General features: G+C 37.7%; 1 long non-coding RNA gene across 1 annotated transcript in view; it reads right to left on the minus strand.

Moving 5' to 3' along the window:
* Window positions 1-23,134, minus strand: part of LOC147873406 (uncharacterized) — a 260,616-nt gene that overhangs the window by 44,028 nt on the left and 193,454 nt on the right. Inside the window, exon 5 of the long non-coding RNA XR_015535728.1 lies at window positions 13,281-13,317. This is a non-coding gene — a long non-coding RNA (uncharacterized LOC147873406). The remainder of the gene's footprint in view (window positions 1-13,280; window positions 13,318-23,134) is intronic.

Raw genomic sequence — 23,134 nt, forward strand, 5'->3', positions numbered from 1 at the left:
TAATATCCGTGATCTCTCAACATTGCCAAAAGTGAAGAACTGTTTTAACTAGTTTCATATACTAAAAATTGCTGAAATGAAAGTTTAAATAAAAGGTTATATTGCAGACTATTGATCCCAGATGTCACTAAAAGTAAATGGGAGTGTAAGGACAATTCCACACCTTTAACTTGGAGGTCAGAGGCGTACGAATGTTTACGTTTTTGAGTATATTCGCAAAAAAGCCTAATACCCTAGTATCAGAACCCACAGGTTCAATATGTGTCAATAAATTACATTAAAAGTCAGTTAACTTATCTCCGTCAGACCAATCTCATTTTTATTGTTTCATTCTTGGTCTTCCAAGTGGATGTCTTCCAAGAGATTTACACCAAATTAATGTACGTGTATCTAGTACCCCTCTCACCCAATCAAACCTCATGCCCAGCCCATTGTAGCCTCCCATAATTTAATATCCTAACAATACTAGTTGACCTGTATTCGAGTCAATTACAAAGTTCCTAGTTAATGTATTCCCTAATCAGATCATTTACTTCGTCTGCATTATATCCGAAAAAAACTAAGAAAACCAATTGGCTTTGATGGACTCCCATTTCAGTTATGTATAATTTAGCAGTATATTATTTTAACACAAAATAGCTATATTAATGTCCACCAAGACATTTTACGAAAGATTCAACCCGTACAATGCAGAAACTTTCATTTATACGCAGACGATAACGGTTTACACGCATAGGAGATAAGAAATCCTGCGAGAAATTGCAAGAACCAAGGTAGGAAGTTATTACACTCGTCTCAGAAGCACATGCAGACAGACTGCCGTAATGAAAGCCCTTGTGGCGGCTGACAGTCAGCTCTAATTGTGTTTGTATTGAGTTGCGTTGCGACCGAGTGTGATACGGTTTTCATTCGTTAGAACAGACTTTCTTAGCCAGTCTCCAACAGCACCCATTACTTCGGTCAGTCCGCACTGTCGTCTCTCAAAATCTTACCAAAACAGCTTCTGCTCCAAGCAGATTAGCGCAGTGGTTACGGATATCGCTTACGTTACGGGCATACAAAGGTTGAATTTCGGTCCGGTGTTCATCCTGCTGTCACCTGTAAACGAGTCTTTATGACGATCAGTTATCCCTCAAACGTGCACTTCTCTGAACGTCCAATTGTCGCACTACTGCTTCCTATTCGAATGGTCTTGGGTTAGAATCTCGCTCCAGACTAGCTAGCGTGACAGAAATGTCTTATGATTTCCTCATTATTTCAATAACAAGAGGGAAGCATTTCACATACCGTCACCAGAATACTGAAATATAACACAGCCACTTAAATAGTTAAATAGCCTATATGTTCCATTCATCTTAATTAATTTAATGACGCTGGTTTAGTTGGGTATTTTAAAAATGGCGAGTATAAAGGTGGCTGTCTTCTGGGTCGTCGCGCCATGTAATCTAGTAGAAGTTTGCAGACTTTCCACTAGTCTCTTTGATGTTGGCGGTAAGACGGACCTCTGAAACGCCGGTAAACTTATACCACAGTATATGGTGCAACGACACAGAAAACAGTTATCTTCACATTTGTCTCCGTATGAACCTGAAATATCACCATTAAGTTTCTGATTGTGTATTAGCCTACCATCAATTGCTCACGTCGCCCCTTTAAAATCTAGAATTTATATTTTTTATTTTAGACCATTTGTTAATATTCTACATGCCTTTGTATATACTACATTTACAAAATGTTATTACCATGCCGCTGATTTAAATCAAAACTGATAATGGTATAAAATATTGCATAGAATTTTGAGGTATACAGTCAGACAAGTAGATTTATCGGAATGTCATCGTGAGAGAGATGAAACTTTCGTTTGCTCCAGGGCTGTGGAGTCGGAGTCGGAAGAAATTTTAGGTGGAGTCGGAGTCGGTAAAAATGTACCGACTCCGATATCGACCTCGATATGAAATCTTAAGGACAATTTCTATACCGTGTTAGCCGCCGGCGGCCTCACGCTTGGGGAGATTCAACGACGCGTTGAGCCACATGGTGTGGGATGCCTTGTAACTTTGGCTCCAGTACCTTAAGAATACAATCTGTCTATAAATCAACAGATTTCTGCAATAACCATTAGACATATATTTAAATACTTGGATACTGGGAACGACCCGTTCTTCAAGCACTGCAGGTCCCAACTTTTCTTTGGCTTCATCTATAGACATTCGGTAGGACTCCTTGGACGAGGGATCGGCCCGTCGCAAGGCCTCTACCTGTACACAGGACAGCACAACACAGAAAAACGCGGACAATCATTCACGGCTTGAGTGGGATTCGAACCAACGGTCCCAGTGACCAAGCGGCACAAGGCCCACGCCTCAGACCGCGCGGCCACTGCGGACCCCGATCTAATAAACAGATACCAAGATTTTAGTACCGACTCCACAGCCCTGGTTTGCTCATAAAATAAATAGCTAGTATGATTGGCTCAAAGTATTCCCCTGGACATACTCTAAAATGGAATCAGAACAGAAGATGAATACCTACACACACCACAATTGTTTACTCTCTAAACGAAAATGTTGAGTCTTCCCGACTTGAGTGGCTTTGAGTAGGGTTTCTGTTAACCCGCCTCTTATAACCATGTCTGGATAAATCAGACGTGTTTCTGTCTAATATTATTATGTCTTTATGTTGTAACTCAAGTTAGTAGGAGACGCAAAACATCATAGGGCTTGTATGATTTGAGGTTTTCACAGCGGTGAGTACGAAGATTTCTGTCTTCTGGGTTGTTGCGCCGTGTAGTATGGTAGATGTTTACCAACGTTTCGGACGTCATACTGCCTCCGTCATCAGGACGATTCATCACAGGTAGTATGACCTCTGAAACGTTGGTAAACATCTTCCATACTACACGGCGCAACAACCCAGAAGACAGAAATCATCATAGGGCTTGAACATATTCTATTCACTGTTGTAAAATGTACATGTAACTCAAACTTTCTTTCCTCCATTACGACTGTACCTGCAACTAGACGCCTATTGTGCTGTGATTTACGTTAGTGTACTTACAGGTAGCTATTAAAATTCCACTTCACCCTGACACAGTAGAAGGCGGTGGTACTGGTGGTATAATTCTCGCTGTATCCCATATTTATCATAAAAGCCATCTCACCGAACTATTTCTGTAATTTCTCCAAGGCCTTCTTGAACAGACGTATTCATTATGTTCTGTGTGTGTGTTTATATGAGAAATATTAGACACTATAGTACAGGCGCATGAAACAAACAGTGACAATAATTCTCAGAAGAAAGCCTTGCTCCACAGAAATGTTGCATTCAGCTCCCTCTACTTTGAAATTAATGAATTGCGTTGCCATTTTGTTTTCTGCTTCTACACTCTCTGACGCGAGAAACGAGCATACCGTTCTTTAATCTCGAGTAGAAGTAAGCATTTTGGCTTTTATTATTAAAGTAATCTTATGAGATTACATTTTGATATACGGATATTAAGCCCAGTAAAATATCCTTGTGTATAGATTATTTTCTATTCTTATGTCTACTAAGAGGCAAGAGCGTAAAAAACTGAAATACCCCTTCCCTTTCCCTTATTTCTGTCAGCGTAGCTTTTATAATTCGAGAAATACGTTTCTACCATAAAAGCAAGCGCAGTTTACAAGCTGGATGGCCCCTGGCTTCGAATTATTGTTATACAGCAAAACCTTTTAAAGTCTCTTGTGCTGGTCTTGTTTCGCGCATATGGTATGGAAATATGGCGCTAACGCAATGTATGCTGTACATTAACCAACTAAGAGCCAGTTGGTGGTTTGCTTGTATACAGCCTTTGTAGAAACACTGAAATGAGCAACATCACATTGGGAAATGTAGGTGTGGAATAAGGCGTAAGCGGACAGAAAAAAGCTCGCATGTATAACTTAAGAAAGTCTCCAGTTTGAGCATCTGCTGTAGTACGAAATACAAACTGATGTTTGACGTTTTCAAGTAAGAGTCCCCTTCGGTTTGTTGTGGGGGCTTGTATAACACAAATAGATTCGATGGCACAGATCATTCTTACAAAATGTCAGGACAGATAAGCAGGCACTTAGTCGCCACCATTACTACAAAATGTCTGTTAATCGCTTCATAAGTCGAGTCAGAAACTTTTAAAGATTAAACTATACTGTCGTCAAATCAAACACTATAAAACAGCGAATTTATTTTTTTTAAATGGGATGATGTTCACGTAAAATAAGAGCAATATAGGGCCTATACGGGTTAAAATGTAATTCGTGCGACAAACGTCAATGAAGATATTGCTTACAAGATTTCGACAAAAGCCGCTAAATTACTTGCAAGATGACATATGCAGGTTGAAAGACTGACCGACAGAAAGAGACAGATACACAAAACATGTACAAATGATTATTAGTGTTTATGCATTTCAATGTTGGAAAAACCCTCTTACTGGCTGAACTTAGTGTCTTAGTGTCTACGGCGACATTAGCACAAATTGCACGCAATAGTGTTACAAGTCAAAATTCAGACGCCTAGCAAGCAGCTTATCTTTTTCCTTCAGATTACGTAAATATCCCTGAAGTAAAGTGTCTGGGAAAATTGTGTTAGCATTAAAATGCCATTCTTTCTCATGATACTCTACATTTTGTAGCCCTTTCCTCACCACTACCAAGATATATTCAGAAATCTAAATTATTTCCAAAGCAAGTGTGTTGTTTATATAAACTGTGAAAACAAATGTTAACACTATTTTAAAAATAAGCGTAGTCTACCAAACGTTCTTAGAAAATAATTTTGTCCGATTTATATCGAACGCCAAGACAGTATTTGCAATGTCATACAATACCATCTACTCGTGTGACTGTGTACAGTATCAATATAACATAAAAAAACATTTGTAAGCGCTTCTGGACAATACGTCGTTCAGGGCAACGAAAGGAATTGGCAACAAGTGGAATTAGAAAAGGAATAAAAAGAACCAAACTGAAGGGTGAGAGAAGTATGGCAGCTAGAAAGGTAAAGTCACACGAGGAAGAGGAACTTGAAAAATTGGAGGAAAAAGATTTAGTTTATTTCAGGTAGATGTTTCAGCTGGTTAGGTTAAACACGGTGATAAAAACGCAAATATTAAAGAAAATGTACATTATTTGAAGATATCCCGAAATTTTCAGGGTAACAGAACGAAATGTTAGTGAGAAAAGTTAGCAGCTATGTTCAGATTTACTAGCTGATAAAAATACTGGAGTGGTACTGCACGAAACGTTTCGTCAGACAAGGGCGGACACATCTTATGCTACCATAGATATTTTAATTAAACTACATTCCATACCTGAAGCAAGGAATTGTATACCAAATCATTTACCATCCATGATCTTTTAGCTTTATTTTGTGCTTCAGGCTTAGAATATCATCATGTGTATAAATAGTATAGTCTGTAATAAATATGAAAATAAATACTTCCTTCTTCTCATTTATGACTATCAGACAATCCATTTTTGACGCTACGTAACTTCAGAACGCAATACAACGCAGTCAAATTATCTATTTAGCGAATGCATGGTGATAAACGTGCATTAAAGTGAATTCACCTACGTTGATTTTGACTTAGTTTTATACATCTTAAAACCACTTTACCTAAGGTCCTGCATTGTGCTTCGTCCATTTTATGAGTCATTTGACAGACTATGATGAACCTCAGTTCAAAGCGCTTTCTGCTATTACTGTCATATATAAGTTTTATTTATTCACATATTTATTTTGAGAGAATGAAGTTTATGTATATTTTCGAATAATTCGACAGACTGTGGATGAAACGTGACATACAGCACTTACGTTATATGGGAAGTATTATGTACAAGCTTTCTTGCCCTTGGTTCATGTTAAGCGCCACTTTATTTTCGTGAATAATTCAACATGAACGCTTATCTTATTCAATCCTTCGACAAAGTAGCTCGCGAGTATTTACTCGAAAAACGTCAATACAGCCTACGATTATAACATAGAGAATCAATAATGTGTGTGTATAGAAATAAAAGCACAGACATTACGTTTAGTTACATTAAGTTGTACACAATTCTCTTGCTAAAGAAGGACCTTACATTCTTCGTTCCTAGTTCTAACGCAGCAATGTTTATTGGAAGGAGTTTTGCTTTCTTACACAAACATACACACTCATTTGGCTGCACCCAGTGTGTTTATGTCTACTTGCAGACTCAACGCTCAATAAACGATGCCAGGGCTAATCTCCGGGTTCCTTACTAGCAGCCCAGGGTTGAGCTGTGCCTTCGAGAGATGTAGGCTTCGATATTTTCTCCAGTCATTCTAGATAAATGTTATGTATTTAATTTGTGGTTTATTTAACGATGCTGTCAGTCACTGAATTACAAGATGATAATAAATTATAAAGACCACGGAAGTAATCAGCCGTAGTCTTTTTTTAAGATACTATCCCAGCGTGTGGCAGAGGGACCAAGGAAATGCATTAATCGAATGTTAGGATAATGTCTAGGAATTAGCCTAGAACAATCTCTGTAATTTAGTTTTCCTTATTCCCGCTTTCTTCATTCTTTTATTATTTCTTCCCTGTCTCATTCCTATTTTTCTTTCTGTTCCGCCTTTTGTCTTTATTTGTTTTCCTCTCCTTCTCCGACTTCCTTTATCTCCCTTCATTTTTACAAATCGTCGTTAAATGGACTACGAATAGAATCGAAGCCTTTTACTGAACTTACAGTCGCAGAATTATAGTAATGAAGGATGCAGAGTATAAAGCAGATTATTCAGAGAATGGGAACAAATTATTCATTTCTAACCTGTGGTAATCCCAAGAATAAAGAAGCATGTGCGAACAGATAGAGACAAGTTGTCCGTTGCCGTTATAATAACGTCCTGAATCACCGACAAACAACCTAGGTTCTTATTCTTCATGCCACAGTAAATCCAGGCTGTGCGGTGTGTCGTCTTGAATGAGGGAAGATCCTCGTTCTACCCCCTCAATTTGCGGGACAGGAATACCGAGTCCTGTGCTGAAGGTGACGTAAAATACACCGTCTCGCCCTATTCATCATCGTACATGTAGTCAGGCACGTGCTTCGGGTTTTCTCGTCGGCAGAGCTTCCTGCTGTACGTAATGTGAACAGCTTCGACAGCAAAGCTTATTTGTATTCTTGGATAAAATAGGACATAGTTAAAACTGGCAATGGCTGGTGCCTTTGTATCATAGAAACTATGCTTATAATACATCATTTCTCATAGCTTCATCATTAAATGAACTGATTACAAACTCGGATTTCTGTATCATCACTTAAACGACGCTTGTTCAAGTGCACTGATTATGCAGATCAGAATGGTAATGCAATTTGTGATGAATCAATTGGAATTATTATGGAATTAATTTGATGTGGCGTCTCTGACGTCACTGCCTGAAACTAGTAAAGAAAGTAACAAAAAACTTTAGTCAGGACATCAGACCTTCGAACGTAGTGCCCCTTTCAAAAAAGAAGTGGTAACAACTGTACAGAGAAGTTTTGCTAGTATCAAGTTAAATACACAGGGCAATCAGGTTATAACAGTTTTATAAGAATTACTGATATCTTATTTGAAAACATACGTAAGTTAAATATTAAAAAATAACACAACTGGCATATACTGAATTACGCTTCAATTCTCTGTCAGAACCACTGCTGGAACCGGCAAAATAAAACAATAAATTAACAATATACATTCATAATGCAATTGAAATATAATAGTATTTCCGTCAGACATAACGTTGATTAATAAATCCACGGCTATGAGGAAATAAATGGTCACAATTAGCTGTTCGTATAAATGTGTGTGCAGTAGAGCTACCGGTGAGTGTTGCACTGCTGATTACATGCAACGTAGGCTATGGATTTTTATTACACCGTCAGTGGCCAGATGCCAGCTTCTGGCCACGGAAAATCGCGTTAAATTCAAAATGTACATGCAGAAAAACACAACAGCGACAGATTGCCGAGTTGTATATTATTTTAAATTTGCTCCTGCAACAGCTTGTCTCTCTCACAATTTTTACCTGGAAAACTTACACAAATTATTTGAACTCCTCTACTTTAACAGCTTGTATCTGATACAGTAACAATTTGTACCAGTAGAACGTATATCTTATGCTGTTAAAGTCAACGGCTTTAGTGAAAGCACTGAGCAGAATGTTCTTTTACCAGTGACGGAATATCAACTTCTACTTTTGTTGTTGCTAAACGAAGGGTTGATCGTAACACATCCTCAGATAACCTGTTCCTCTGCTTCGCTTTTAACATTTTCATGGTGGAGAAAATGTAAAGCAGCAGACGAGATGAGAATTACATTTTTTTTTAAAATCCTTGAGAGCAAAGAAAATAAATGGGTTTGTACTAACTAGTAACAAATTAACAAATATATGATGTGAAGCTTTCACGGCGGCTTTCATTAATAAAGTCTTCTCGAAACGTCGGCGATTAATCACCATCTAACACGGCTGATAGCCCGAGAAGACTTTATGAAATTAACAAATACTATCGCGGGCCGGATCCGGCCCGCGGGTCGCCAGTTTGACCAACTGCTATAGAGCATCCTAAGTAGATGTGACGCAATCATGTGGCAGTGACTTACAATTCAAAACATGCGACCCGCAAAGTAAAGTAACAATAGTGAAACGAAGACACTGATTACTGTCGTGAAGTGGCAATCAAGAATCTGAAGCCGGAACATGCATACGAATGACGAATGAAGGTACAATCCCGAAGACGTGTTCTTGAATCCCCAGTGTTGCAAACTTAAGAACGTGAAGTGAAGTGAGAAACAGGTACACTTGCACTGAATTTTCATGAAGTACTATGTAGCGCCTCTACAGTTTCAACAAGATGTGGTGCACTATCATCATAATGAGAAGGATATCTGAAAACACATCTGCAGCTTATACTAAGGGTTACGTATTGTTTAATAAAACATGTTAAAACATGAAAATTGAAGCACGGCCCTCTAAAAGATTTCCTGAGGAGAAGCCGGGAAACTCTTACAAAGATCCACAATTAAATGTCAAAGACAGACGCAAGATAAAGTAAAATGTGGGAAGCAAAACTCATTAGCGAACGACGAAAGTATCGATTCTCCAGACAGGGGATCAAAGAAGAAGAATGGACAGCAAATTCTGCCCTGAAAGATGTGCCAAAATTCAAATATAATAAAAACTTTTAAATACGCACATTGTGACAATGGTCTTTGTAGACTAGAAACCTAACCAAAATATTTAACCACAAAATCCTTGCTGAGGGCATTTAGCTGTGTATTAGCTGTAATACACTTTCATGTATTTAATATCCGCTTATGTTATTGTGCTATTCTTTTTCGCATTTCCACTATATGTTTTGGTCTAAACTATATCATCCCCAGGAGGCTCGTAAGGTTTTTATTGAAATGTGCGCGGTTTATGATATATTGATATTTGAATTATAAAATATAAAACAAATATATAACATACTGTAAATTAGGTCTGTAATTAAAACAAGGTTTAAAACTGTTTAAACGCATTTTGTTACATCTCCTTATCTAACAATAAAATTACATCACATAAAATAGGGAAGTAAGCAAGGCACACCATTATCAGCACCATAATTGTCATTGAAGGCGATACATTAAAATGATAATTATTATATTTAATTTTCTCAATGCGATGAGTAGGAAGAAGGCTGTCTTCTGGGTTTTCGCCCCGTGTAATCTGGTAGAAGTTTACCGATATTTCAGATGTCCTTGCTGCCTCCATCATCAGAGACCTGATGATAAAGGCAGCAAGGACCTCTGAAACGTTGGTAAACTTTTACCAGACTACAACGGCGCAACAACCCAGAAAAGCGTCTCCTTCACCTCAGCATTTATCTAGCTGTCTAACTAATTAATCATATTTACAGATTCGTATATCGATGGTGCTGAAAATTGAACTACAGTAGCTACTATTAGCTTGTCTTGTCTCATCCACAGGAAAGACAAGTAACGGATCGCATATTTGTCATAATTACAATCCGAATCTGCAACACATCAAGCGAATCATGACATAAAAACAATACAGCTTAATAAAGTGAACAATTTACGTATTTATCGAGCGTCTGTTGTTTGCTTAATTAAAATAATAATTTATCTTATCACAGTTTATAGTAACTACATTCAAAATGTCTTGTAGGCATAATAGTATACAAATGTTTTCCGTATCACTTTGCATTCTATCAAAATTAAGCTTAACCTTCCAGATGACACTACTTTTAAACTAAGTCTATGGGGCCGAGTCCTACTTAAGAAGCTGACAGTCCATCAGTTTGTCGGGAAATTCGACGCTTTTTATGAAACCTGGCGGTTGATTGTCGTGTTCACAAGAACCACCTAAGGCCACGTGTAATATTTAGTAACTATAATTTTTTATAGCGAGGTGACTGCTCTCGTCGAAGCCTCACGCAGTTGGGGTATTCCTTGTCAGCTCTCCGTTACTACCGCAGTTACCCCCCCCCCCCCCACATCTCGGGGACTTTATTCTCCCGCAACCTAACAACATGCATATCGTCATAACAAGGAACACGCTGGCTTAATATGTCAATTACTGTTAAGGGAGAAGAAATAGAAGGCCTATATAACATGCCAAGACTTTATTAATGTCATCAGAAACTTTTGTTTTAAATGCGTTGTTTAATTATAGTGTAATTGGAATAAATCCCTTAATTATGGAAAAGTATATGGTTGTTAAAATTATGTAAGGCTTACAATAAAAGTTAAGTTTTAGTATTCCTGGCTAACAGGACAATTCTTCTATTCTAAATTCACCTTAGTATCTGAAGAACGATTTATGGGAGGACTCAGCCTAACAAACACGTAAGTCTTACTATGTTTTACTTCCAGTTATCTTGCAGATTTATCCCCCCCCCCGTATTCTCCTCTTTTAATAAACGTTATGGAAAGCCAAATAATAACGCACCTGCGGCTTTATTAAGCGACACTAATGTCAGGAACATTGAATGCACAATTTCACAACCACTCAGTCCCTACTAGCAGCAGGATAGACTTGTGCAAAATTAAACTAGTTATGGCGACTGCGCGTCTAGTATGTCAACCGTTTATCTAATTTGTTGTCAGCTTTCCTAGTTACACTATCGTTACGCCATTGTCTAGCCATAATATTACAACTTGATGAATAGAGAATGGGTGGGAAACTTGGTCTCTGGCTTTGACGGAGGAACATAGCCTGAGGGTTTTTGAGAACAGAACGCTGAGGAAGATATTTGAACTTGGACTTAAAAGGGGGGCATGGAGCATGGAGAAAACTGCATGATAATGAGCTTCACGGCCTGTACTCCTCACCTGATACTGTCAGTGTGATTACATCGAGGAGAATGAAGTGGGCAGGACATGCGGCACGCATGGGGGTGGAGAGGGGTGTTTCAGGGTACTGGTTGGGAGACCTAAAGGGAGGAGACCGCTGAGAAGACTAGGCGTCGATGGGAGGACAACGTTAAGAAGGACCTTAGGGAGACAGGAATCGATGGAGCGAACTGGATGCAGCAGGATCAGGATAGAGTCCGGTGGCGGGCTTTTGTGAAGATGTTGATGAAACTTCGGGTTCAATGAAGTTACTGGACTATTCTTTGAAAATCCGATTATACAATCGACTTTTCAAAGATTATCCTGCACCACGGAGCGAGTGAGTGATGCCTGCAGACAGGAAGGAGAGACCAGAAGATTTACTCTGCAGCTACAAAAGGGCGTTGTTCAAGCATAACGTAATTGCTAACTTTGCTAACAAGGTTTTAGTACAAGAATTCAGTTAACTCACATGTAAAGACTTGAAAAAACGTATTATGTTAAAAACGAATTATTACAGGAATGGCAGAATAATAAACATAATATATTCGTGTACGAACTCTGAAAAGGGATTTATCATATTGAACAACTTCGTCAGACGAAGTTTTAAGCTTTATGACGATGATGCGATACATTGTGTTAAAGTCTTATTTTCTCTTTTGGACTTTGTCCATAGTCTAACAGTTTTTTAAACCGCAACGGTTCGGAAGTTGGTTTTACTTCCTTCTTCGGGTGAAAGCTGACAAATCCTTATATGCTGGCCCCCTAGTGGAGCTAGTCTCAAGCTGCCTCACATTTGGAACTTCAAGTACCCCGAAGTAAGTTCGACCACTTCCCTATTCCGAAATTCAACATTTATAATTTCGTCCTTGTCTTACTTGATATTTCAGAGTTCCGAAAGTTAATGCGGTCTCATTAAGTAGCCAAATAATAGAAAATTACGATACAATTAATCTTAACGTCTGTCGAAATTTAATTCTAAAATTGTGCAAGAGAAGCTGTTCTGAATAACGGTACAGTGTTTGTGTGCAATGTTTATTTAAAGTTCTGAAGATGTTACAGACACCTCAGACGTAAGTTGTAAAAAAAAAAAAATTCGTCTGTTGTCATAGTACAAATTAACCAAAATAATTACTCTGTGGGAATAATTAATCTGAAGAAAGCAGCAAAATTGAAAACTAAATTAAGCCATCATTACCAACTAAATGTTTAAAAAGAGTTTTCAATTCTGAGCGGTATATAAATTATGGTGACTTCGCAATGAAATCCTGAATTATGAATTTCATTAAGTAATGGACCCACACAACGCAATGTGTGAACACAAATTAATGAACTAATTTGTATGCGGCTCTATCATTTAACTTTTGAATAGAAAATGAATATTGATTTCAAACGTACACATATATATATATTTATGAAAATGTATATTTTGAATTAATAAGCTAAAGTCATACATATGACGATAAATACGTAATGTGCAGATGAGTAATTTGTTGGACAAATGAACAACGCGTCGGCATAAAAATGCAGAACATGATGAATATGAATCATTGTCTCATCACGGTTTCCATTTTAATTATCTTCTCTAAGAAAGGTGAAATCATTATAACGACTTGCATACTCTTATTCTAAATGATGTCCAAATATCACACAAATCATTTAATTAATATGTCAAGATATGCGAACAGGACCCGCATGGGCGACCATATGGTAATCATTCGGCTTGCATAATGGTAAAAAGCCACGAATAAATTTTATAGAATCCTTTTTTATGTAAATTTACTACTTCAGTGATCTAAGTCACGGAATCCATATGAAAATAATAAACATTCATCCGTGTTGTATATTAAACTGGATGAAAGGCCTCTTTTGGTTATACGTTAGACTGGTGCTGTACATGTACTTGTAACAAGTGTCTTTCTTACCTGCTTTACGGCCGAGTTCTTGGTCGTCCACAGCAATCTGTAATAAAGATGCCACAGTGTAACTACGAGTTTAATTAGTAATAACTTCACATAAAAAGTTAACAGTAAACACGGCATATATACACAACTATTTCTTAAAACATTTACAGCGATCTGTAATAAGTAACGAAAATTATGTAAAAATATTTAGACCTATGGCGTTGCTGCCTTCAGATATTCTAATCTACATAGAATTAATGATAGTAGAAGTCCCCAATACCTAAGAGTTGCTTGATACAATCTGAAACATTTGATACCGTCGTCATTTTAACAGCTTTTAAAATACGTATTAAAAAATGTGTGCCATTTCAGGTTCCGACGATGGCGAGTACAATATGCCTGTCTTCTGGGATGTTGAGCCGTGTAGTCTTATAGAAATGGCAGACATATGAGAGGTGCTTAAAGCCTTCATGATCGGAATTATAAGCACCCCTTTGATGGGGGCTGAAAGAACCTCTGAAAAGTCAGTCAATTTCTATTGGACTACAATTTGTTTCTTAAAAGATTTACAGATTTGTTTAAATTTAGTAAGATTTAATAATAACATAAAGGACGTTATATAAAAGTTAATACACTATGGTATATACCAACTACTTCTTAAAAATAATTCCAAACGATAGTAGTAACGTTCTATTGTCGTAAACTTCAAGGTTTAGCAACAATTAATGTATTGTAATACGCTAACTAATATGTCATTGTTGCACTCATTCCTTTCTTTTTGACCGATCTAAATTTTGGGACAAATTTTCTGTATTAAATTTTAAACGAGATTCAACGCCTTATTAAAGTCAAATCGTGAAGAAAATTTAAAATGGCCTTGATATTTAAACAGACCATTTAATAACCCCCAATGCGATTGCGTATACATCTTATGTGTGTCAAAATTAAGGTCTGCATAAGAATGACAAGCGGGCGTTTTATGACACCGCACGACATACGTCTAGTTACACGGCGCAGAGAATAACGTTACGTGGCTGTCGTATTTCTAGAAATATATTTGGCTTTCTAATAGGGTTACCCGATTGTGAGGAGTGCCATTTTCTAAACATCTGGTCACCTTCCTTTCTTTTTGGACCTTACAAATTTAATGCTTGGAGCAATATTAAAAAAATATTATTTTAATTAATTAGACAAAGTAATACCTTACAAATATCTATATTCTTTTGTCTTTGTATTACTTTTTGTCCGGTGAATTTATAATTGTTTCATAACAACTTCAGCTACCTGCCTTCATACGTTCTATAAACACGGGTTCTCCCATCTTACGTTATGTTATATGTTGTAAACCGATGAGTCCCTGGAATTTAAGTATTACTTCTCTCGTCTCATCATGTATTATTTGCATCCGTCAGCTCAGATCCACGTCTCGTGTAGTACCTTATAACTGTTTTTGTATTACAGCAAATACCCATTCTTCAATGTTATAATTCAGAAGAGACTCAACGCTACTCAAAGTAAGAGGCAATTCATTGTCCCCACGTTTTATGGTCTTTCCCTCTTCAACCTACGCATCATCTAGAGTTGAAAAAACATAACCGAACTTACAGGTTCATCTTTATAATGAAAACACCCATATTAAGAAAATATACGGTTACGAGAATACAAATGGCGTGTCTTTGATCGGACAATTGAGTTACTAAATTTTGGATACAGTATAAACATTTGTCTTTAATTTTACAGAAAGACTAATGCCATTCTGAAGTTACGATTCCACAAACAGAGATCAATAGTGACCTTTAGTTTTTAGCAGATCTTCCAAAGCCAACAGACAAGTCAGCGGACCACGGCATAGCCAGAATGTATGTATTACGTGCATCCAAAGTAACAGACCTATGACAAGATACGAGTGTGGTTATATGAATAAGAATGGCGAATTGATAGCAACGTCGGAGAAAGCTGTTGTATTGTGTATTACGATATAATTCCAGCGTCATACTGGACAGATTGTGAAAATTACGAACGTCTGTCTCAGGGTAGCCAGTTCCTTGAGGAAATTCGATCTGGGTAATTACAAAATTAATTTTAAGTTACTATCCTCTTTATAGGTAATGGGTAATTACTCATTTATGAGCAGGAAATTATATCAGGGAAAATCGGTACTGAAAACTATACAGAGTTATTATAAATGCTCTTCGCACTATTAAAATGTTTCTAAAATGTAAGTTGTGCCAAATAATAAAATTTGTAGAGCATGAAAAAGCACTCCCAGAGTTCTGATTGCGTACAGCGACGTATCTGATATAAATGTAAGCACCACTGGTGTTTCTACAAACGTCAGTCTCATTCCATTAGACAACATTTGCATGTCAATTAGTTTACTTCAATTTAAAATGATTCTTGATAATATTCAACACCGTCAGTTGAGGAATAGCGGGTTCTGGGCTGACACGTAATGCCGGTTTTCGCGAGATGTGCACTAACGTTTGCCGCATTGTGTCCACAGTCGTTTCAGAAACAAGCTGGCGCCCTGAAGTGCAGCATTTTGAGAGACAACTATTCTGTGTAAACTGCCTGTACAAAGCGCAAATATACGCTCTGGTATGTGGGTTCAGCCCAAACTCCCTTCAAACCATCTCTGCACGGTCGCCACTGATTTGATTTCGTGAAACCACATCACACACTTAGCTATCTGGACTTGCAGGGCATCATACAAGCAACTGAAGTACGCTTGTGCAACGCTTCAAATGATGTTATACAGAGTGATTCAAAAGGTTAGGGACAAACTGAAGGAGCGTATAGAGGGACTCAGAGAGAACAACATTCGAATAGGAATCCATGTCCTCCGAAGTTATCCTGAGTCTGATAACATACCTGTTGTAAATTTGGTTTGTAAGATTGCTAATGCAATCCTTGTACATTAATAAAAAAGAAAATTAAGCTAGTAGGAGAATAGCAAAGTACAATTATTTCAGCGGAATGTTATCAGACTTCCCTACCTTCACTGGCCTCGACTGACTCAGGATGACTTCGGAGGACATGGATTCCTATTCGAAAGTTGTTCTCTCTGAGTCCCTCTATACGCTCCTTCAGTTTGGCCCTAACCTTTTGAATCACCTGTATATGTCTTATAAATTTCATTATTGTTAATAACTTACTTGTTTTCAATACAGTTTTAGACGTGTAAAGATCATTTATTATCACTGTTTCTTGAAGAATAAAAGACTTATCACCGAGAACTACGGCTTTACGAACATCACGTGCTTCCTTCGTAACTGAGGAAGAGCATTTAGTGAGGCAGCAGTATTTGAATCTGCCAGCTGAAGAATGTCTCCATCATTCTCTGGAAGGCAAGACGTCTCCACTGCGTGTTCCGGACAGATAAGCAACGGAATATTAGTGTGCCCCCCTACCTCACCCATCAGATTAAAATTCTCCGAGAGTACTCAATTACCCCAGATGGCTGCAAGAGGTTTGCTACGCCCGTCTAATTTTGACAGCTTCGTAACTGGAGCGCCTAGATTTATTGAAGCTTTTGGATTGCTCATTTTGTTACTTAACTTTGCGTGTTGAATTCATTGCACGGGGTTAACTCGTTGCCACCATTTTACTTCATATTGACGTACTTTTCGCTTTGATAGTTTAATCTCAGTCCTTTCGTAGTCTCAATGATTTAATTATTTTTGTAAATTAAATTTACTCCGTGCCCATCTAGGGAACTTGACCAATAAGGCAAACGGTTTTTAGATTTTATAATTCATTTAATTAAAGTAAATAACTACATTTATTACTGATAAAGGTCTAGTGGAAGAAACAGGGTTTATGTATCGTTTAAAGTATAATATTAAAATAGGCCTACACTCAAATGTGACGACCACTTTTACTGCACACACTTGTCTGCTTTATCCTGACACTGTGTACCATGTTCATCTTTATGGTAAATTAAGATACACTAATTAAATGCTCTTATACAGAAACACAGCACCACTAAAGTACACATTTACACAATTCTAGATTTCATATAAAGGCGAGTATGTCATTTCTTTTCTGAAGAACTTCAACATTTTAACACAAAGCCAGTAAATTTTATTTACTTCAAATATTAAAATGACTCGGTTTAATTTGCCTTCAGTATCCGTTCACGCCATTTCTTATTTTCATGTGCTTCTTCTCGGGTGTGCTTAAGTTACGACTTAATTATTTTCAAACGCCAATAACAGCTCTTTTCCAGAGTTCTAATAATACGGTAGATTCAAGACTATTCGGTCGTAAAGTCCCAAATTGAATGTTTAATATAATCTTGTCGTAGACACGATACGAGTAAATCTCTTAGAGATGAGTCATTTTATTATTATGTACGCCCGATGACTTGCCAAGTTTGGATGAAAGTGAAGATCTTTGCTGTGAAAATAACGTGATTTACGCGAAATCCAATTTTCGCAAGAAACACCCGCAATCCAGTCGCTACAACTTTAACAATCTCATCCAAGCCAAGTGCCAGAGTTCTTCATTGTAATTCCACAACGAGGCTCATTTCATCACGCTCGAACACTGAGGCAACTCCTTAACTAAATTCCTTTTCATCGTTAAGACAGTTTTAATTGGGATTTAGACGCCAGGAGAGCATCAATTGTAGCGCAACAGAGGCATTCTTAGACAGAAAGAAGGAAATCGTATTTCGGCGGCTTTATTAAGCGTAATAGTACACACATTTTTGTGGTTTATTTAACGACGGTGCCAGCAACTCAGACTAAATAGTGTCAAATGATCGGATCATTTTGTGCAACGAATTGAAAATGATATGGAAGAAAGAGATGTGGCATAAATTATGGCACTGTACCAGAACATGGCTTTTGGTATTGAGGAAAACCACGACATATCTCAGTGTTATATCCGTTATCCAGACTATTTGAATCTGGAATCTCCCAAATACATGGATACATAGGAATTCGGGAATTTCTTACCACAGCCCCTTCAGAATATCACAAATGTGTACGCAAGATCATTATGTAGGTTAAGAGGAAAAACATGCCATGACTACATTAGTTTCAGTAAGTTTTTGTGTTGACGGCACACAGACGACAGTTCAGTAGCGCGATGATACTGGAGACGCTGGTTGTGACGTTCCTCATAATAGCCTTGGGAGTTAAAATGTCGCTCTGACAAGAGAACAGGTGTGCACCGGAGAACATAACATGGCTGAACATTCGGGCACACCTGACGCAGGGTTACAATTTACTGACGGAAGCAAAGTAGACCTCCGAACTGCAGCTGTTCGCGGACCTACGTTTAATTAACAGGATGAAATAACTTCCAATTTTATAATCATATAACGTGACTCATATGTTTAAGAAACACGCCAGTTTCGAGACTAAGAATGGACGAAATTATTCCTCCATTCCTCATAGGATTTCATGGGGTAGTGCTTGAAAAAGGTAAGAAGATGGCGAAGGGATGACTGGGAGACTGTGATAAGGGAGGCCAAAGTCCTCAGAGGACCGTAGAGTCACGCAGGTAGGAAGGAAAGAAGGAAGGAAGGAAAGAAGGAAGGAAGGAAAGAAGGAAGGAAGGAAAGAAGGAAGGAAGGAAGTGCTTGTTTTCTATAATTATGACACTTATGTTCCGTTCACAACCGCGGAATGCATGTCATTGCATATTCTGTACATCACCATTCTCTCACTTTATTCTAATTTCTAATCTAGTTACGGTAGGGAATCCCAACTTTTCACGCATTCCCTGAGTTCGCCTTTTTTAACACTCACATATTCTTTCATCATGAGCCAACCAGTTACATACACATCGAATGTAACCATTTCCCTCTCTATAGCCCATCCTCCTAACCGCATTATTAACCCACGAACGTACCCCAACTTTACATTCTGAAACAAAACACGTTGTCAATTAACAATGCTCTCTAACAGCTGGAATCCCGACTTCTAGCATTCCACGCGTATTACTGAAAAAAGAGCGTTGCCAAAAGCACAAAAGGCTAAATGTTTTCTACAGCCATTTCCATGTTAAAATCTGTGTTTTGCGAGGTATTTGCTATTACCAGGTATTAAAGATTTATGACACTGCGATTTGCACATAATAATTCATGTCTGTACACAAACTGTGTACCTGCAAGATTAATCTCGCATTATATTATTTAGTACTGCGGTCTCAGTACGTCATTGAAATTTATAGACGTGATTGATTCTTGGATACAGGGACAAATGCGCTGAGACTGGCAAGCAACTTTATATATCAGCTTTTATTTAGCAATCACATAATGCCTGTATCGTTCAAAAGCCTCTAGCATAATCTTAATAGGTTTGAAAAAGAGTTGTCCATGTCTTGAAGACTGCACTTAAAAGCCGTCCAGACGCAGATAATGACGATAAAGTATCAAACATGACGCATCTATTGCATCCTGAATCTCATAAACAGATTTCTTTTTTGACTCAATAAAACCTGTTATTTTCTTCCTCAAAGGAAGTAGGTACACACTTCAGCATTTTGCTGGAACTTCAGAATAACAAACCAGGAAACCCCATTCTGCTCCTAATTCGGTAAACCGGGAACTCCCAGTGGTTAAGGCCTCTTACAAGCATAATATATGCAGCCTTAATACATTTCTAAAACCCTTAGTGATCTTGTAGAACTTCAAGATATATCATCGATAATGTTTTCGTATTTCTCTGTATTTTGTCACCTCTGCAACTCTCCGTTTGGTGCCTAGCAGCGCGGAGACATTGTCTGTATGGGAGACTTTTACTTCACACAACTGTAGCTTATTTTGAAATACTGAGTACAAATCTGAAGCCTCGATAATGTTCTTAATAGCGACTACAACAGCCAATGCCTTCATAATTAAGTGCTCAACAACCAGCGGAGTTGCGCAGTATCTGTGACATACTTACATTCATACATGGCCTCAGAATATCAATTTAAGTCCAAACATTTGAACTTCAAAGTACTGAAAAAGATTTATCCGGACGAACCTATTAATCCCGACTCTGTGTCTTTAAATAAACTGATGTTTAAGAATGTTTTTGGCTTCTAGGGTGAACAAATAATATCAACAGCGTACTCATGGCACACACTCTTTTACAAATTCTACAAAGAAAAATGGCGTTTGAAACATTTCCCGAAATAAAGTAACTCGTTTTAACTTTGCGGTTCCCTCGAATGAAACTAAGAAGTTTCTGTGCCAAACATTTATTTAATGGCCTAATTAAAATAATACGAATAATGTTTGCGCTTTTAGAATGTTATTTTTTCACGAAATTAAATTGCAACTAACAGAATGACTACTTTTATTTTCAGTATAATTTAAGGTGTCATGTGGCAACATACTTCACTCTCTGATTCTGTATAAATATGCCTCGATGTGATAACAGTCTCCCAATCTCCTGTTTTTATTTTCCTGTACTTGTGAAAAACATACAAGGCACAGGGGTATTTCATTATTTCATTTTCATTGATTCTTCCGCACAAAAATATTTGATTAATCGACGTGTTTATAGTCGTTCCGTGTTGTATCGAATTTAATGATTGACGAACAGTGAACACAACGAGGAGGAAAGGTTAGGAACAAACAAAACAAAAGAGCACTACACGTCAGAAGATAATAAACAGAAATCGATGTTGAGGCACTGGTTAAAATATTGTAATGAGAAGCTGAATTGCACTGAAAATTTTTATTACTGAGAGAGGGGGTCCTGTCTCTTAAAATATTAGTCTATTTATTATCTGCAACTAATAACTATAGTGAGTTTGAATGTAAAGCATTAAAGAAAGTAAAGCAAAGCCGTCCCACTAACGCCATGTAGGCGTATTGGGTGAGTGGAGGTATAGATCCTACTGTTTCTTGACCTCGGCACCAGATGGGGTGAGTGGTCAGCGTCACACCCCGGTCGCGCTTTACCCCCGGGAAAGGACCCCGGTACCCATTTGACAGAAGGCTGGCTGGGCCCCAGAGCCAGTCTGGACGCAGAGGCTAGAGGTAAATTCCTCTGCCCCCAACAGGGATCGAACCCCAGCCCGTAGTCAGTCGTTATGTTGACTGAACTATCCCGACTCCCGAATTTATTAGTAACTAGTGGGAATACCTATGGACATTCTACGGGAAGGATTTATTTCGTATATTCATCGTTTGCCCGCTTTACCCCTTTCCTCTATCCCTTTCGTCCCTTATCTCAGTTCAGCTTTCTCTTGAAGACTACTCATTTCACATCACTTTCATAACCGCCTCATAACAATTCCTTCACAATTTACCGTTCACAATCGTCATTCCACAGTCCATATTAAATGTATTAATTCAGTTATTTTTTACTTCTATGTCATCAAAGATACAAAAAACAGTTCATTATACCATTTTTGAGGGTTGATTATTAATATAAAATATACCTAATTTATAACTCTGTTTTAAATGACATTTATCGACAACATATAACATGAATAGTTTAGGAATCGCGTTTAAATAAACAAGAATATGACCTTTGCTTAAAGAGACCACTAAAGTATTTTAATAAAGTACATCATCTAAACAGAATGGAATATGATTTCAGCCTGGTCCCATGGTATAATACGTAACAACTAATTAAATACCGAGATCACATGGAAGTCGACTCAATTCTGTGTATTCCAGCCGACCAAGGGATAATTAACCACACATAATGAACCTTAACATTGATTACTGAATGTTATTAAAAACAATAAATGAAAGTGTAATTAAAGAAAAAATAGCCACACAGAAGTACTGCTGTAAAATTCGTCATAAATAATAAATATTTTGTTGAGTACTGATTGTTAATAATACATACTAAATGAAAATCTACAACAAAATATTTACATTCAGTACATTGAGCGTGATGCTGACCACTCACCCCCATCTAGTGCCGAGGTCAAGAAAGAGAGGAGCTATACCTCCGCTCCCCCCAAGCGCCTGTATGGCACGTAGCGGGACAAACTTTACATTGAGCGTCATGGGTTATATTACACTGATGCGAACCAAAGTTATTTTGATCCCACTGAAGTCACTGTAAACCCAAAACACGATATATGATCAAAATCTCTGAGCAATTTAAGAGATGTAAAATGCAGACGGACAGACGCACAGCATTTCAAAGAACGCGTGTAAGGATTTACTATCGTACGTAGCAAATTGCTAAAGTTCAAAAACGGTAAATTGTCAAAAAGCGAACTTAGGAAAGTAAAACCTGTTTAGATTTTCCTGGCACAGAAGAACCAGCAGTTTGTGTGTTGCTATGTAGAATGTTTATTAATTAATAAATTATCGAACATTGACCTGTGTAGTTGATTTCACAGAATGGACGGGAAACACTACACGTTATTAATGTTTGGCGAATTCTGAAAGGCAAATATTTGCCAATATCGAAAACACTGTCCGTAGATTTGTTAAATGACACTCTGGTGTAATAACTGTTTAAAAATTCAATTCTATTTTGAACGTTTATTCTAGTCGATACGTGGCATACCGGGCCGGTCTGAAGTACTTAGACATACATAAGTTTTCCGACTTGCCCCTTCTATAAATCAATTAAAAGACAGTTGCTATCTGCATTGCTGTCAGGTGAGTCCACTTTCATCGTCCAATGGCCTTTACTAATCGTCATGAATCTGCTATGTCATATCCATATGAAATGTCATTCAATAAATCGTTGAGATGTCGGAGCTTCAAGTTAAGTAGATGAATCATACTCAGCCTGAACCGCCATTACTCACACGAGGAATGTTGGAATGAAAGACTAATGAAAATCAATATTACGGAGTTTCAGAACAATAGAAAACTTTAGGTATGTCTGCCGAACCCAGCTACGTATTGCAGCGAAAAATGTCCAACGTTCACAGAATCGTGGGTCATTTATATTCAG

Source organism: Zootermopsis nevadensis, unplaced genomic scaffold (genome assembly GCF_977971745.1).
Source record: "Zootermopsis nevadensis isolate Lab colony 2312 unplaced genomic scaffold, Znev_1.0 Znev_ptg000018l, whole genome shotgun sequence".
NCBI classification, from domain to species: Eukaryota; Metazoa; Arthropoda; class Insecta; order Blattodea; family Termopsidae; genus Zootermopsis; species Zootermopsis nevadensis.